This window comes from Podarcis tiliguerta (genome assembly GCF_965153285.1).
Source record: "Podarcis tiliguerta genome assembly, chromosome: 3".
In the NCBI taxonomy this organism is placed as follows: Eukaryota; Metazoa; Chordata; class Lepidosauria; order Squamata; family Lacertidae; genus Podarcis; species Podarcis tiliguerta.
In genome coordinates this window covers 4719038-4724706 of record NC_139536.1, presented here as the reverse complement: position 1 = coordinate 4724706, position 5669 = coordinate 4719038, and the positions used below count along the sequence as shown (strand labels likewise).

The 5669-nt window shown below is 46.5% G+C and overlaps 1 long non-coding RNA gene across 1 annotated transcript; it reads right to left on the bottom strand.

Moving 5' to 3' along the window:
* Nucleotides 1–2015: 2015 nt before the first annotated feature.
* Nucleotides 2016–5119, bottom strand: LOC310673795. The gene is made up of 2 exons (XR_014509241.1): nucleotides 3904–5119; nucleotides 2016–3748 (listed from the first exon to the last, which is right to left on the bottom strand). It is a non-coding gene; the product is annotated as an uncharacterized lncRNA (long non-coding RNA).
* Between the last annotated feature and the right edge of the window lie 550 nt (nucleotides 5120–5669).

The window sequence follows — 5669 nt, the reverse complement described above, 5'->3', positions numbered from 1 at the left end:
CAGGCCAAACCTTTTCAATGCAGTTGACTCGCCACATCAACAGGAACCTAGGAAGGCGTATTATACCAGGCTCTTTGTCCACTGATCCATGTGTTGTCCGCTCTGGCCGGCAACCGTTTTTTTGGGCCTCGGGCAGAAAGAAGTCTTTTCCCAAAGAGCCTTTGGAGGTGCAGGGGGCTTGAACCCAAGGTTAGGTACCTTCTGCATCTGAAGCATGTGCTCTGAGCCGCTGAGCTGCACTCCTCTGCCCTCTCCTGCGAGTCATCCAGCCCCCAGTCACCTGACCCTAGAGAAAGCAAGCAAGTTGGAACATTAATGCACATCAGGAGCAGCTCTGTGGGCAAATGCATTGGGGCTGGTGGCTGCAATTCAGGCTGCATTTATGCATGGGGAATTTGCATTAAATGCAACAAACTTTATTTATTTTTAAATATATATTTTTTTACACAAAATGTGACATTATTCATTTCGCTTTCAACAGAATAACTTAATACATGTTGACTTCCTATCCTTGAATCGTTGATGTTCCCATTGCCTTCCTTTATCTGCTGCCATAACCGCCATCTATTTTCTATTGTATTATAACTTATGTTATCATTTATTCTCTTTCCCCTTGCCTATTATCCAACTCCTGCTTGCAGTTTTATTTGGCTATAGTTTTTCCCCTCTCCCAATAGCCCCCAAAGGACCTCCACTCTTCAACAAAGTTCTCCTCTGTCTTTATCTCTTCTTTTTGCTGCCCACCTCGGCATCTCTGTGTAGTCGTTGACCTTTAAAACCCATTGTTCTTTCATTGGGACGTCTTCCTCTTTCCTTTTCTGCGGATACAGGATTCTGGCTGCGATAGAAGCACACACAAACAACTTGACCATCTCTTTTGGAACCTCTAAACGCACTGAACTTTACAGCAGACATTGCATGCCTTGCAGCCGCCACCCCTTCTCAGTTAGGCGCAGATCGGAACGGGCCATTTCTGCTTACGAAAACAGGGATCCTGGAACACGGGAAGCTGAGACCAGTGGTTCATCTCACTCAGTGCTGTTGACACTGGCTGGCAGCAGCTCTCCAGAGTTTCCTGGCCCTAGCTGGAGACGCCATTCTGGGTGCATGGAAGATGCTGTCCCGCTAAATTGCTTCCTAAAGATCCCACAGAGTGACGGATACTTTTAAGACGACATCTGTCCGCTTGCAAGCTGAGTGGCACATTTGAATAAGCGTCTAGGCCAAAGTCTGCGTCCAGCGCAGGAAGGGGCAAAAACTGCAGCATGTTGGATGGATAATAATAATAATAATAATAATAATAATAAATTTTATTTATATCTCGCCCTCCCCAGCCGAAGCCGGGCTCAGGGCGGATAACAACAATAAAATAGTACAAAAGTACAGCACAAACAACACTCTAAAATCATTCATTATAAAATTAATTAATTCAAGCCACTGGCAACCATTGGGCCAGAGCTCTGCGAAGATTGCCAAGGGAGGGAGTCAGGCTGTGCCCTGGCCAAAGGCCTGGTGGAACAGTTCTGTCTTGCAGGCCCTGCAGAAAGATGTCAAGTCCCGCAGGGCCCTGGTCTCTTGTGACAGAGTGTTCCACCAGATCGGAGCCACGGCCGAAAAAGCCCTGGCTCTAGTTGATGGCCCCCGCATCCCACTGGCACCCCAAGAAAATATATTCAGGGTCAAGCTATGATGTGGAAAGCCCCCACATTAATTCAGTGCGTAAGCAGCACTCCTGAACATAGGCTGGTGTGTTGCAGCCAGCAGGACCCTTGATCCTAAAGTCAACACCACTCATTTCAACGCAGTTCATTCATTCCCCCAGATTTGTTCGTCCTCCACCAAAGCGGCGAGAGGATTCCACTTCTATCTGAAATAGCGCAGGTGCCAGTCGTTACTTGATCAAGGGAGCGAAAAGAGAACGGCTTTATTTATTGTGCTATTCATATAAAGTGGTTTAAGTGGTTTGGGGACTGCACCACAAATCTGGGGCAGGGGAGAGATGCTTTTTTCTCCTCCCCCCCCCCTCTTCTTCATTCATGGGGAAATTTATCCTGACCATTCTGCTCAGCGGGCTTCCCAGGTAGCTTGCCGAACAAAAACCCAAACAATTTCCCCAAAACCCATTAACTTCAGAATCAAGGAACGAGGATCCACAGCAAGCCGCCCATAAAAATGGCAATATATTTGGTGGCCTCATAATTCACTGTTCTCTTGCCTCTGTCCCATAGGAATTCTTTTAAAGGGGGAAAAGCAATTCTTTTTAAGGTCACCTTGCAGAGACAGGGAGGTCTTTTGGGTCTCTGAGTAAGGTTGCAGTCCTAGGCGTGCTTTTTTTGATCTTAGAAGAAGTCCCATTCAGCCAGTGCTTTCCCCCCCTATTAAAATGTTTAGGGGGGGCACTCTCATTTTCCTACTCCTATTGAAATACTGCCCCTCAAAGAGGCCAAACTTAGATTCACAAAATTCAACAGAAAAAAAGCACTGCATTCAGCTCAATGAGACTCAGTTCCAAGCAAACCTACTTAGGGACTGAGCTGCGAGTTATCCAAGTCTAAAAGGGGTGCAAAGTGGGGTGACTCAATTTGACACACACACCCTTCAGAAGCCTACTGACATCTGCTTATTTATTTCTATGCAATGCATACCCTCAAGATTTTGACATGGCTGGTCTTAGTAATTTAGTGGCATTCGTGTCTATGGCACTTTGCAGAGGAATAAACAAATGCAGGTCTCCGCCCCAATGAGCTACCAAAACAGCAGAGAGGGGAGAGGAAAGAAAGGGTTTAGAAACCAAAAATCACCCAAGTTTTGATCAACAAACAGTACAGTGATACCTCGGGTTACATACGCTTCAGGTTACACGCGCTTCAGGTTACAGACTCTGCTAACCCAGAAATAGTAACTCGGGTTAAGAACTTTGCTTCAGGATGAGAACAGAAATCACGCGGCAGCAGCAGGAGGCCCCATTAGCTAAAGTGGTGCTTCAGGTTAAGAACAGTTTCAGGTTAAGAACGCACCTCCAGAACGAATTAAGTACTTAACCCGAGGTCCCACTGTGTCTAAAATAAAAGGCACGATAAAGTGAAGATCAGAGCCACTAGTGCAAAAAAACAGAAACCCAAACTCAGATCATGCAGAGTCTAAATTCACAACTCAAATGATTTGTGTTTGTTTTGCCGTGTTTGCTAAATATCTTCAGGGGGTGGCCAAAAAGTTGGATCTCAGGAGTTAATTGAGTGTGGGGCAGAAAGGGGGACCAGCCTCAAGCCAGAGCCCATTCCAGATCTCTCCAGGAAAACCTCCTTGCACCTGATTAGAGGATCTTGCAAGATCTGAATCACCCAAGGAGGAAGGTGGAGGTGGCAGAGCTTGGCTCCAGAGCTGAAGGCACATGGCTAAATGCTCATCTCATCATGCATTCTCCCTCTCACCCACACTGTGAGGTCTGCAGGGGGGGTGGGGGATGCTAAAACAAAATGGGAACCAAGATTTCTTGCGGAGCTTGAAATATGCGTCTCATTGAACTGAATCCAGAGATCTCATAGGGATATTTTCTCAGTACCTTTCGCAGATGGAGAAGAAGAGGCCTCCATTCTTTTGTTTACAGTTTTAACAAATAAAAAAAGAGGAAGAAATCACATTTCCCCGCGTCTTATTGTTCCTGCGTGTTTCAGCCGTTGAAAATGGCTCTCCTCCACTGATTGCCCCACTGTAAATGTGTTGGGGTTTGGGAAACGGGCCTAATGAACTTATGATAATCCTTTTCACCAGTGGCGTAGCATGGGTTGTCAGCACCCGGGGCAAGGCAAGTAATTTGCGCCCCCTAACCCATGGATTTGTGCCCCCTAACCCTAACCCCCAGATGTTGCGGCCGGTGCGGCCGGTCCCCCCTGCACCCCCCACACTACGCCACTGCTTTTCACCATTTCTGGCTCTTGTCTCTAACAGGAATATGTATTAATTGTTTTTGTTTGTGTATTTGCCCCACGGAAGTGCAAACTATGACCCCAGATTTCCCCCTCCCATTACTGCTAAGATCAGGCTTCCTCAACCTCAGCCCTCCAGATGTTTTTGGCCTACAACTCCCATGATCCCTAGCTAGCAGGACCGGTGGTCAGGGATGATGGGAATTGTAGTCTCAAAACATCTGGAGTGCTGAGGTTGAGGAAGCCTGGCTAAGATGATGGTGGTGATTGATTGGCACATCTCTCTGTCTAGCAACAGATATTTCTACGTGGCCCCAGAAGTTCAGCCGTGGAAGAAGCAGCTAGCGGCACAATCTTAACCATGCCTACGCCGTCGTAAGTCCAATTGAATTCAGTGGGGCTTACTTTCAGGTAAGTGGGGTTAGGATCGCAGGCTAAGCCAGGAAGAGGTGAGAAGAAGAAGGGAAGAGGCAAAGGAGCGCTGGATAAATTTGCATTTAGGTTTCGTTACGTATTTGGGGCGAAAAGCATTCAAGAAACTCCCGTATGAAGGAACCTCTCCATCTCATTTATTGCTTCAGTTTTTCCTGCCTCTAGGAAGGCCTGTAAGTCAATGGCAGAGGACTGCGTGCCCAAGTTTGTGGGCTCGATCCCCACCATCCCCAGTTATAAAAGGATCTCAGATTCGTGAGAAGATCTGCCCAAATTCTGGACCATCGTTTGTCAGGAAACGAGCAAATTACTCAAAACATTCCAGTCCACCTTTAGCGCAGCTTTGTTTACTAAATCTGTGGGGTGATCAATTGAAAAGCTTCAGCTCCCATGAACTCTAGCCAGAAGCTAAATTGCCCCCCAATGAAAAACCTTGCAGGATTTGCAACTTTCGCTTTCGGTATGAAAATATATGGAGTTTAGCATGAGCTAAAAAACAAAACTCATAAATTTCGTGTTGCGAAAAGCTTAGAGGGCCCTGAAAAATTCTAGGCTGCTTGGTGGGGATTTTATCTTATATGCAGACACACAGAGGTCTCCCTTCGCACAGCATGAAATTGGGTTTTCTGAAGGTCTTGAGTGCTTTACCAACCTAATATTAAGTCTCTCTTGGATATACTGCACAGCTGTTTTGTACTTCTAGTCTTTCTGTTGTACTGATTTGCTTGATTTATTCAATAAAATCCTTTCTGAAAAATTAAAACAAAGATTTGTGAGAAGATTTTTGCCTAAGACAAAAGCAACCTTACCAGACCCCACAAATCTCCCTATTTTCCAGGGACAGCCTCAGATTTACAGAAGCCTTCCTGGTTTCTGATTTGATCGCGGAATGTCCCGCTTTTCCTTAGGACGTCTCTATTTTCATCGGAGAAATGTTGGAGGGTATGGAGTTATGCGATACCCGAGCCAATAAGGAAATAAATAACTACACAATCTTCAGAAGACCTCTGAAGGCAGCCCTGTATAGTTTTATTATGTTTTTATATATGTTGGAAGGGACGCGGGTGGCGCTGTGGGTTAAACCACAGAGCCTAGGGCTTGCCAATCAGAAGGTCAGCGGTTCGAATCCCCGCGACGGGGTGAGCTCCCGTTGCTCGGTCCCTGCTCCTGCCAACCTAGCAGTTCGACAGCACGTCAAAGAACAAGTAGATAAATAGGCACCACTCCAGCGGGAAGGTGAACAGCGTTTCCGTGCGCTGCTCTGGTTCACCAGAAGCAACTTAGTCATGCTGGCCACATGACACAGAAGCT